The sequence below is a fragment of the Metopolophium dirhodum genome, chromosome 1 (assembly GCF_019925205.1).
Source record: "Metopolophium dirhodum isolate CAU chromosome 1, ASM1992520v1, whole genome shotgun sequence".
Lineage (NCBI taxonomy): Eukaryota > Metazoa > Arthropoda > Insecta > Hemiptera > Aphididae > Metopolophium > Metopolophium dirhodum.
Genome location: NC_083560.1, coordinates 113,725,225 through 113,737,112, shown reverse-complemented (window position 1 = coordinate 113,737,112; position 11,888 = coordinate 113,725,225). Strand labels below are relative to the sequence as shown.

Genomic DNA, 11,888 nt, shown 5'->3' with positions numbered 1-11,888 from the left:
TATACACACACCAAGCGATACCGCAGGGTACTAAACTGTCTCTATATACTGCTGCTCCGCTGCCGCCCGCCGCCGCCGCTGCTGCTGCTGCTGCCGCTACACTTGAAAAGTGGCTCTACGCGCAACTCGGATTTGACACTAAACAATACGCGCACAAAAGTCGGCGCTTCTCTCAACGTCGCCGAATATAATATTATTATAATAATATAAACGTATCGTTGTCGTTATTATTATTATTATTGTGCTTGACGCTTTTGTTCTCGATATACGCGTTTTCCCCCTTCATTTTGCGTTTTACATTTTTCGCCCGCGGTCCGGTATTTCGTACTTAGCGATTTTTATCGCTCTTTGTTAATGTTTATGTCCTCTTCGTGATAATATCCGATTTCGTCCTTTGTTGTTCACCCGTCGTACATACTACCGCCGCCGCCCAAAATCTTAAAATCACGAAAATCTACGACGACAGTATGATTGAACAACAATTAATCGATGTATCAGATGCGACGTGGTCGTCGTCGACGATACCGCCGCCGCCGATGCCGCCGATGCAGTCGCCGCCGCTGACGATTCGGCAGTACGCGCCACTGCAATAATAATAATATAACGATAGCGCCGCCGTCGTCATCTGCCTCTGATGGTGCCGAAAACGAGAATATTCCATCCGCGACACCGATGTAGTGATGACGCTCCTCGCGGCACAACCGTCGTCGTCGTCGGGACCACGTCGTAAACGAACAAATATATTTGTCAACCACTATTGGCAGCTTCTCGCAGTCAAAGGTATACTTTACACACTTGCATAATATACATAATATAAGTACGTGCATTAGGTATATACGAATTGGGTAATAACAAAATATTATAATATTACACATGTGTCATGATTGATGTTAGCTGCAATTAGTATTTGCTAGTATTCGCATATATATATATTATAATAATGTGTGGTCAGAACTTGGAATACGATACATATTCCATCGATTATTACTATTATTATTACAGTTCACTACCTGCTTGGGCCAATGTTGATTTATGCTTTATTATTATTTCATTGTATGTTGAGAATTAGAATAAAGTATTATTATTATAATTATAATTTAATATGACGTATACAAGGCACCTATAATTATGTCCGAGTATATTCATCGTTTTATTTACCAACTAGGTAAAAACAATTATAATAGTACCTATTAGTTGTAACTATAGATGTGTACCTACACTATCTATTTCAGGTATATATTGAATATAGGTATGTAGGTAGGTACTATTGAATATTGATATACACCATAATACACCTTCTAGCATAGATTTATTGAACTTTTTAGTGTCAATACCTATGTATACTACAAAGCTAATAATCAACGTGCCTATGCTTTATAAATATATTACTAATAAGGAAATATATTCATTTAAAACGTAAATACCTATAAGATAATACAAATAATAATTAAATAGATGGATACTAGAAGTAGAACAAAAATACTATATAGTTTATATGACTATAGTAAATTTAACTAATCAAACTCTGAAGGAAATAGGTAAAAAGTACAGAAGGTAGTAGATAGGTACCTCTATAAATGTATAATCACAAATATCCAATATAAAAATGGTCATTGGGGAGGGAGGAATAGGTAGCTCAGCGCTCTTCTGTAGTTACAGTGTAGGTGTCTAGTATACCTCGTCAATCGTCATTGAGTAAGTCATTTTAATATAAGTGTTAAATTTTAATTGATCGATAAATCATTGCATACGAAAACCGATTCAGAGCGAAGACTGTCTAGCCTGCCTATATTACTATAGACCCATAGATGGGCAACTGGCGCCGCGTGCCGCGTACCTTTTTTATCTGGCCCTTCAGCCCTTGCTTCATTTTAAAATCACTTCATACAATCTCCACGCTTATCTGTATTTATTTTATAAATAACGTTGTTCGTAGATAATAAATTCGTACAATAATCCTATGGAAGTTAAAATTGGAAAGGTTTACTTTAATTACAATTATAATTTTTGTTGGAGATATTGGATTTACTATCTATTATTAATATTTAATTACTATGATTATAATAGTATAATATAATATTATAACATAAATCATTATATCTTATTGTTATTAACTTGATATGAGTTTTATATATATGTGTGTCAATACCGATTTACCGTAGTGTGGTGTGAATAGGTTCGTGATATAAACCCACAATAGCATAAAATGAATCCAAATATCATTTTGACATTGAGTATAAAAATATCCAAGATTTTCTTATTTTTTTTTTTTTTTTTGTTTTTCCGATTATTTTGAAAATAATAGGGATTTGACCTGTCAAAAATTGAAAAATATCAACTAGATTCATTTATTTTTCTACCTGAAAAAACATTGAAGTTGATTACCAAAGAATTTTTTCTACTATAAAACGTGTACACATCTATACACTAAAAAAGAAACATCACTGTAAAATCAATATGTAAATCAATATATCTATCGCTCTGTTCACAATCGAATATATTATACAGGTACATCGAAATAAACTCAAATGATATACTTTATAAATCAGAAAACTACAAAGATATATTTTTCTAGCAGTATTTAGTACAGACTTACGATTATATTATATACCTACCTATGCAATACTTTTAATTTTCAATGAAAAAACATAGTGGATCAATATTAATAATCGGTCACCTATTCAAATAATTTTTATACCATCTCAATTCTATTAAACGATGGTTAAATATATTTTTTACTGTTACTATAATGTAATTGACAATTTAAAATAATGTTGTTTTAGATTCTAAGCGGAGCGATGAATGTACCTATTGATTTTACAATGATGTGTGTTTTTATTTTTTTTTTGTGTCCGTCACTACCTTTTAGAACAGTAAAAGTGCTTAGATTTTGTTCAACAGTATCTTTTCTGAAAGGTAAGTGAATCTATTGGTACTTTAAGGGAATCAATAGTAAATTTCCCTATGGTTTTCAGCACCGTGAAAAACAACAGAAAAATAAATGAGATACGGGAATTTTTACGCAAAATTGATTTTGGTTTTTGGTGTAACTCTAAAAAAATTTACCGTAGATACATGAAATTTTGACTGAATATTTATATTATAATTTTCTATACATCATAATATTTTCATAATATTTTGAATTATTTTGAGCTGTTTATGGACATTTTTAGTTTCCAATTTTTTTAGTTCTTTATTCTATGAATATCAATACAATTTTGTTTGTTGGGAAAAAGAGCTTGAAAATTTAATAGAAAACTCCTAATAGATTATTTCAAAGACAGATGAAAAATATAAAAAAATACGTTGGCACAATTTTTTTTTATAAGCATTAATTATGTATTAATGTGCAAATAATTTATAGTTATAAATTAATAAATTTTTTTTTTAAATCTAAGATTTTAAAATGTAATACAAGATTCCTTATAAGGTTATTTACCTTTATCAAAAATAAAAATGTCTATAAGAAAGTCAAATTAAATTTTTATGAGCGTTTGAAGTTCAAATTTTTATAACATTGGATATTCACTCGATTTCTTATGTAGCGATTTTGTTATTTTGTTGTTTTATAAAAAAACAAATAACTGTAGATACATGAAAATTTCACGAATGTTAATATTTTCGTTTTCTATGCAACATAAAATTTTGACTTGTTTTGAAATGTTTCCGGACATTTTTAAATTTCAATTTTTTTAGTTTTTTTTTTCCATAAATATCAATAAAATTATTTGTTTGGCCAAAATGCGTTAAACTTTAATACAAGGCTCCTGATATATAAATATCAGTTGAAAAATTTTATAAATCCATAGGCACAATTTTTTTATAAGCGTTTAAAGTTCGATTTTTGACAACAATTATCAAATTTAAAATCAAAAAATGATTTTGCAGTTAAAAATTTATAAAATGTTCAACTTTTATAGCTAAGGATTGTAAACTTTCAACCAGATTCCACGTAAGTAGGTTATACTGTAACTAAAAGATCTCAAAACTATAAAAACACAGTTTTTTCATATTTATTTTATGTTTAATTTTGGAGGAAATTACATATTAAATAGCCAAGAATAACGATTTTAGTTATTTTGTTGTAATTTTATAATATTAAATTAACTTACCGGCTACTGTATTAATTATAAGTAATAACAATATAAATCTATAATAATTATATACTGGAAGTTCTAATGAAAAAAAAAAAAAAAACAATATAAATATAATATAAAATGACACACTGACCAACCGTCACTGCTCAGAATCGTTTTTCGTATACAATTATATTATATCATTGAATTCAAATTTAATACCATCCATTATACAGTGACCCACTTGTAACCTACTGTTCAGCAGAGTGACATCCACTCACCCACCTTTTTTGTCCTATTTGCTTTATGTTTAAAAAAAACCCTTAACATTTTCACTAAATCTCATAACACTCCATATTTTGTATATGTATCTATAGTTAAAATATTTGGTTTGTGTATCAAATACATCTATCTCACTAGAAAAAAAACTGTTAGAAAAATCGAAGTGTGTAAAACAGTACCTATACTGTAATATATAGGTAACAATTTGTTATTATATGTTTAATTAAACGTATTAATTATGCGCGTTAATAATATTTAATATATTTTATTATTTTTATTTTTCATTATACAATTTACAATCTGCTATAATTTAGAACAATAAGTAAAAAAGATAAACGATTTGATAGCCCGAAAAAAAACGGATTTAAGATGACTTCCATTGAGGGCACTTGTCACTATTAGTTTAAATAAAAGAAATAACAAATTTAATATCTAAATCATTGTAACGACAAAAATATATAATGTTAGGTTTATCATTATTTGTTTATCAGGCAACTAAACTATAATAATATAGCATATATATAATATTAATGAAAAGTGAAAACTAATTCTCGTATAATCAAAAAATCATTCATTATCAATACTTGTACAGTTTTCTTCCGAATAATGGGTAATATAAATAGCACTTGTGAAATATAGGTAACCTAGTTGAATGATGACAATTTATAGTGTTAGATTTATTAAGGTTATTCTTTTTTTATTAAGAATGAAGGCTTCGACTGCTAGGTCATTATCCTACCATTTATATTGACATTAATTATATATATTTATTATGCTTAACTAAATTATGGTATTACAATGGGTATACATTTTTTTAAGTTCTTTAAATTAAAATAGGTATATTATCAGATTGTTTTAAAAATTCGTGATCAATATCAATGGTTTAAACAATATTCAAAATACATGTAAATTGTAGCAGATATCTGTATGTGGCTATATGTAGCAGTGGCTATTTAGTGGTTACAATGGTTACATAACATATGTAAAGGCGTAAGCCTGTACATTTATAATAAAGTTCAAACGATTAAAACGGTTTTTATTTATATTTATTTTCATAATGTGTATATTTACTTAGCTGTTCTAATAATTTAAATGTAGTAAATCTACTCACTTTTACGAGTAGATTAAAATGTTCTATAATTTGTGTGTAAATTTACACAGTCTTATAATCGAGTACTTATAGACATTTAGCTATTTAGGTAGGTACAGGTTTTAGTAAATGCAATGCATCTAGATGAACGTGAAAAATACACTAACTCTTCTTTGTAAATGTATCTATATAAATCTAAACTATAATTTATACTTAGTCTGTCGCATAGGCGCAAATTGACTTAATTTTTTGGTAGGATTCAAGCCCCCCTCCCCATAGGCAATATTGCTTAGTACCACAGAATATAAAAATATTTTTAACTGGGGGGACTTTACCGACATTTGGGGGGGGGGGGGGGACTAAGTTCCCCAAGCCCCCCTATTTGCGCCAATGGTCTGTCGTCTATTGTCTGGTATGAATTCACTTAGGTACACTTTTTATATCGAAAGAACATTTATTATTTAATTATTTAATTTCGTTTTACCATTTTAATGAATCAGCAGTCAATACAACACATGCTACATGCATCATAATCACTGGCGTACCCAGTGGGGATTCAGCCCCCCCCCCAAACCCTATTGACCGTGTTATGGTATAAATCATACATAATAAAAGCCGAAGTACAAACCATGATATTTCTGAATACAGTTTTGAAGAAACATTTTGCGTATTATCAATTTTTTGTAGAGATTATTACGGTTACGGGATATATAGGTAGTAATAACGACCTACCAGGACCTAGTATAAGGTAAGTGGTAACGGATATCAAATTCTGAATTAGGTACTTTGTTTAGCCCCCCCCCCCCCTTAAATTGAAAAATCCAGGGTACCCCTTTGATCATAATATATTATAATACATTATACCCTATGCAGTCAGTGGCGTCATTTGGGGGGGGCAAGGTGGGCATTTGCCCCTGTCTGATTTTAAAAGCAGCCCTATGGGCCGGTGTCCAGTTGTTGCCGTTTTACCATTATTATATTTTATTAGTGCAAAAACGTGCCTATAATAATGTTATAATAATATTTTTAGTCAAACATTTGCTGTCTGGGAATTTTATAATATTTTCAGAAAATATTATAGTATGTACTAAGAAATTATTGTCACAATGATACATTTTTACTAATTGATAGTTCGAATATATTTAGACATATGCGGGGACGTACACATTGTATGTATGTATTTATGTATGTTTGTTTGTGTGAGTGTGTTTTGTGAAGGAAAATGAACAGTTAGTATCATAATCTCGTATAGTTTAATTTCTAAAATCTAAGATGATTACAAATTCTAAAAACAACAACCGATTGACGCTCTTATTATTTATCATTGATCACGGACTTCATAACTTGCGACAGTCGTGTATGATTCAACTATTCTGCGTATTGTGTTAATTTAGTTGAGTACCTAAATTAAAATTAATTTTTTTCGTGACGCATGTTTACATTAATCTTTTAATTTGGGAAAAATATGATCTAAAAAAAAATAGATGGGTGGTTAAGGGGTGCGACTAAAAATATAAAATTACCGCAAACTGCTCGAAAAGTATCGAAAATAATTTCTAGCATGTTAATAAGCAGACAAAACTTGAGCCGGTAAGCAAGCAATAAAAAAAAAATATATTATAATTTAAGATAATATTAATTTGTAAATATATCATATACTTATATAAGATATATATATATTATATAATATATACTTATATACTTATAATGAATCAGGTAAAATTGATTTATAGATAATGCTGTTAATAGATTTTCAAAAATAAAAAAAAGAAGATATCTTAATAAACTATTAATATTTTTGCGGTTTTTTTTTACCCATTCGGGCCGGTCTAAACCTTTGCCCCCCTCTATTGAAAACTGAAATGACGCCACTGTATGCAGTATGTACGATAATATTATCACAAAAATAATAAAAAGCTCATTGTGAACAGTACACTTATTACCTATATAATATTATACGCAGTAATCATTGAAAAACTAATAAAATATAATATAGTAGGTACTCATTTACCTAAAGTACACGAGTATACCTATGTATTTATTTTATTATTATAAATTGTGGGACGATCCAGACTTAATAAGTTTTGATTTATTGAAATTATAATATTCTACTGTTGTATAAACCATTTATTATTGTGACATTTTGTATAATACATCAAAGCTATAAATATAATTGCCTAACGTCATAAAATATGTATCATGCATGCACTTATACAATATTTATATATATAGACAGTAGTATAGTACTACAGTAGGTACGTAATAAGTTTACCTACTTTTATTATTAGTTTATTTAATTATGCTTATTTACGATGGTTAAAGTAATATTCTAATGCGTTAAAATTAATCCATAATCCGATTAATTTGATATAATATAAAATTAATAATTATTATTCGGTTTTATACTTTAATAATAATTTATTCTTATTAAAATAGTCATGTTAACAAATAACAGCTAATACTAATGTATTGTAGTTTAAAAGTAATAAATATTATACTATATTCATACTACATTACTATAATATTAAATTAATTTTAATGAAAATAAAATAACATGAATGGATAACATGATTTATTAATAGTAATTAATTGATAAATGTACATGAATATAATAGACTATTACGTAACGTTTAACTTTATTAAAGGGAGTGATGTTTGAAAACGGAAATACTATTCAAAGGATAATAATAGAAATATGATCATAAGTTCGTGTCCTTTGTGTTGAGATTATATTTTATAAACAGTATCATTGAGCATACATTGTATTGTATACATAAATATATTATACAATACACAGTCATAGAGTAGGAGAAACGATTTACGCGAAAATTGTTTGCCTCCAATAAGAGTATAATAATATAATACCAGTTACTTCAGTTGACCGACTAAGTTTTCCATAGATCACATAATTCGTATACCAAGGTCCAAGACTAACCACAGTATATTAATATATTATATAAATCTAAATGTGAAAAATTTCAAATGTTGGCCAACTGAAATAGCTGGTATTATTGAGTGAACATAATTTTCAGAAATAATAATAAAATACAATATAGTTTTCCTATAAACAATAATAGGAACCTACCTATATTATGTTTATAATAAAAAAAAACACAATTTCAGTCATGTGACACGCCATAATTCATGATAATATTAATTATTGATAACATAATGAAGAATAAAATAAATATTATAGATTTTTTTTAATAAAGCAATAAGGCTACCTATATAAAGGTTCTATTGATAGTGTAGTGTTTTTTTTTTAGTGAGGTAAAAAGTGCAAACATAGTTTCACGTAACACATGTTTTTGATTGAAAAGTGGATTTAGATTGTGCTTTGTATTAATACATTGTAAAATTTCCATTATATTTTTTTTTTAAGATTGAAAAAAAAACTTATGAAACAACTTCACTTAAAATAGTTTTGGATTGTGAGTATGGTGCAAGAAAGGTATTGGTTTTACAATGATTTTTCCTTTCTTTTACGTGTTTCTTCCTAGAATACTTTTTTGGGTATCTATAGTTAATGTGTTCAAAACTTTTATAAGGCATATCTTGCTGATTGTACTTTAAAATTTTATGTTTTTAATTTTTCCGCAGATTCCAAAAATGTCTCAAAAAAATTGTTGTATAATAACAACGAAAATAACAAAGAAACATTTTACTTTAATTAAATATTGATATTTTTGGTAAACCGAACGCAATTTTTAATCGTTTATCGATTTGCACCGCTCTGAAAATCTACAGTTTGAAGAGACAGTAAATACCTATGGTGAAAATAATAAACAAATTGTTTACCTAGTCCTAGTGTCTATATATAGTAGGTACCTACCCAAGTCCCAAACATTACTCATATTACTATATTAGTAGTATTTAGCACATAACGCACTAAATGTTTATAATTTGTATATATGTCTCAATTTTTGTTATATTTTTGTTAAGGTTCTAATATTATGATTTTATTAAAATACATTTATTAGGTATAATGAAATACATGCACAAGGGGTATGCTGGTTATAATGCCACTAAATACTCCGTGACTCCAATAAATGGCCCATTTATCTTGATCTCTACTTTTTTCTTAATAAATTAATAATTTTGTTTTTAAAAATGGTATAGGAAGACAGAATTAGATAATAAAGATAATAATATGTTAAAAATTCTATAAATATTTTATAAAAGTTGCTATCAAATTTTATATTTTCATAACAATAATTTGAGATTTATTACAGAAGTTTTTTTTACATGGAATGGTCTAATTATTTTTGAGGGGACGAGGTTTTGTTTTGAATGCCCTTTCAATGAAATTCATGTACCCCGGTGTTTCCGAATTGTGGACAAAGTGACAAAAACCATGTGAGTTGCGGACGAAATCTAAAAAGGTAACATACGAATTGCGGACACAAATATAAGATAAGAAATTTCCTATTATTATTTTTGATATAGCGATCGTGGACGTTGGGAAATTATTGTTTGATATACAGGCTGTTTCAAAAACATTTTTACCACAAGATCTATAAAAACTATGACGATAAATAATGACGATAATCTATAAATATTTTATAAACAATTTTTTCCACAAAATTAAAACAATAAATAATTCAACAACATTTTAAAAATAACGATTGCTCTTTTGCAAGACACAAATATTTCTAACCCCACCTAGCAATTTTTTTGGTAGCTTGTCCTAAGTCCTGAAAAAGTGGTGAAGGGAAATATTTGTGTCCACAACTAACGTGGTTTTTATTAAAAAAAGCTCTGTACGCAATTAGTATTATGACAACGAAACTCGTGTCCGCAATTGTTATGTTATAATTCCTGACCTAAATAATTCGTCCGCAACTAGTATGTGTCCATGTACCCACCCCATGCTAGGTATAAGTACGGATACATTTAATATGTTATAATTAATATCTACCTAGTACCTACTATACCTATACCTATAATTTTATTAAAACTTAATGAAATTAATATTAATACTCACTCACTTTAAAACTGAAATGTATAATAAAAGTATACATTTTAATTTAAGGTAAACATTTTTCTATAAGTAAGAAGAAAGAATTCATTTAATAAAATGAAATACTTTTCTCGTAGGGTTTATGATAAAATCTATCATTCATATTTTATTATATAAACTTCACAAAAACTGTTTTTATATTAAATTACATAAATACATTATATACATATATAATAATTGTATGTTGGTATATACAATTATAGGTAGGTATGTATTTAAAAAACTACCTATTTAAAATACAAATAAAACATATTTAGATTACTAAGAAAATAATAAATATTTATTTGGATACATTTTTTGAACGTTTATATGGTTCATTTGGTATTATGTGCATACTGTAAGGCTGCAGGGTAATTCAAATTTTACGAAACCTACAGAAAAATGTAAACCCATTTATTTGTATAACGCAAACGGTTCAAGGAGACTACAGTAGTCTGTGTTGTATCCCGTATGTAGGTTATGTATATTGTGTGTCATCAAATAAAAAATAGTAGGTACCTACATTCATTTTAAGAGACTATTACACGATCTAATGACATCGTGATCGAGTATTACTATAATAAAGGAAGCGCAAAAGAAATAATATTATCATCATAAAAACCTATTTTTTAGATATGACCATAACCTAAAATAGAAAGAAACCTTTGTTTCACGAACTTTCAAAATTCAGAAACTCAGGCAAAATATCCCCTTTTTCATTCACTCCGTCATTTTTAAGTGTATCAACCTATTGTTTCCACCAAACCCATTGTATTATGCCATATACTTTCGAATCTAAATGCTCGTCATGTTTGAGATAAATTTTAGTTTATAGTTCATGGTATGGAGAAGAATTTTGATATTAAAATAGAAGGAATGTAATTCTGAATGTATTTGAATAAAATTATAAATTTCCTTCTAGAAATATCAGATGGATAGATGCAAATATTTTAGACAAAGAATGTAATATGAACTAGGTACCTAACATAAGTTTTTTTAAAAAAAAACCTTGGAAGTCGCTCTGCTGTATAGTTGTTGAATGTTAAGTTATAGAACTTAAATAAATATTTTATTTAGTACGTGAAATATAGTGTACGATCTTATATACATTTTATATAATATGTATATGTTCAAATACATAAGTATATTTTACAACTAATTTGTTAACCTAACTTATTTTTGTAACTCATTGTTAAATATTATGTACAAGTATAGGTATTAACTTAGCCTACGTTATTAAATTTAGGACATTTATGTTTCTAATAAGAGTTTTAATTATCTTTAAACAAACTACATATAAAGTCATTCAATTGATTTTATCCATTAACATTTATGACATTTATGGATAGAATTCTAAAAAAAATGGTTATATACATATTTATAAGAATATTGTTGCCATAAAAACAAGTATTAAAATCATAATATGTTTCAACTCACGTAC

General features: G+C 27.7%; 1 protein-coding gene across 2 annotated transcripts in view; it reads left to right on the top strand.

Moving 5' to 3' along the window:
* The window catches only part of LOC132936084 (CD166 antigen), a 31,468-nt gene continuing 19,580 nt past the window's right edge, over positions 1-11,888 (top strand). For both annotated transcript variants that reach the window (XM_061002765.1, XM_061002764.1), the window contains exon 1: positions 1-780. The gene's annotated coding sequence lies outside the window, so the exon portion shown is untranslated. The remainder of the gene's footprint in view (positions 781-11,888) is intronic.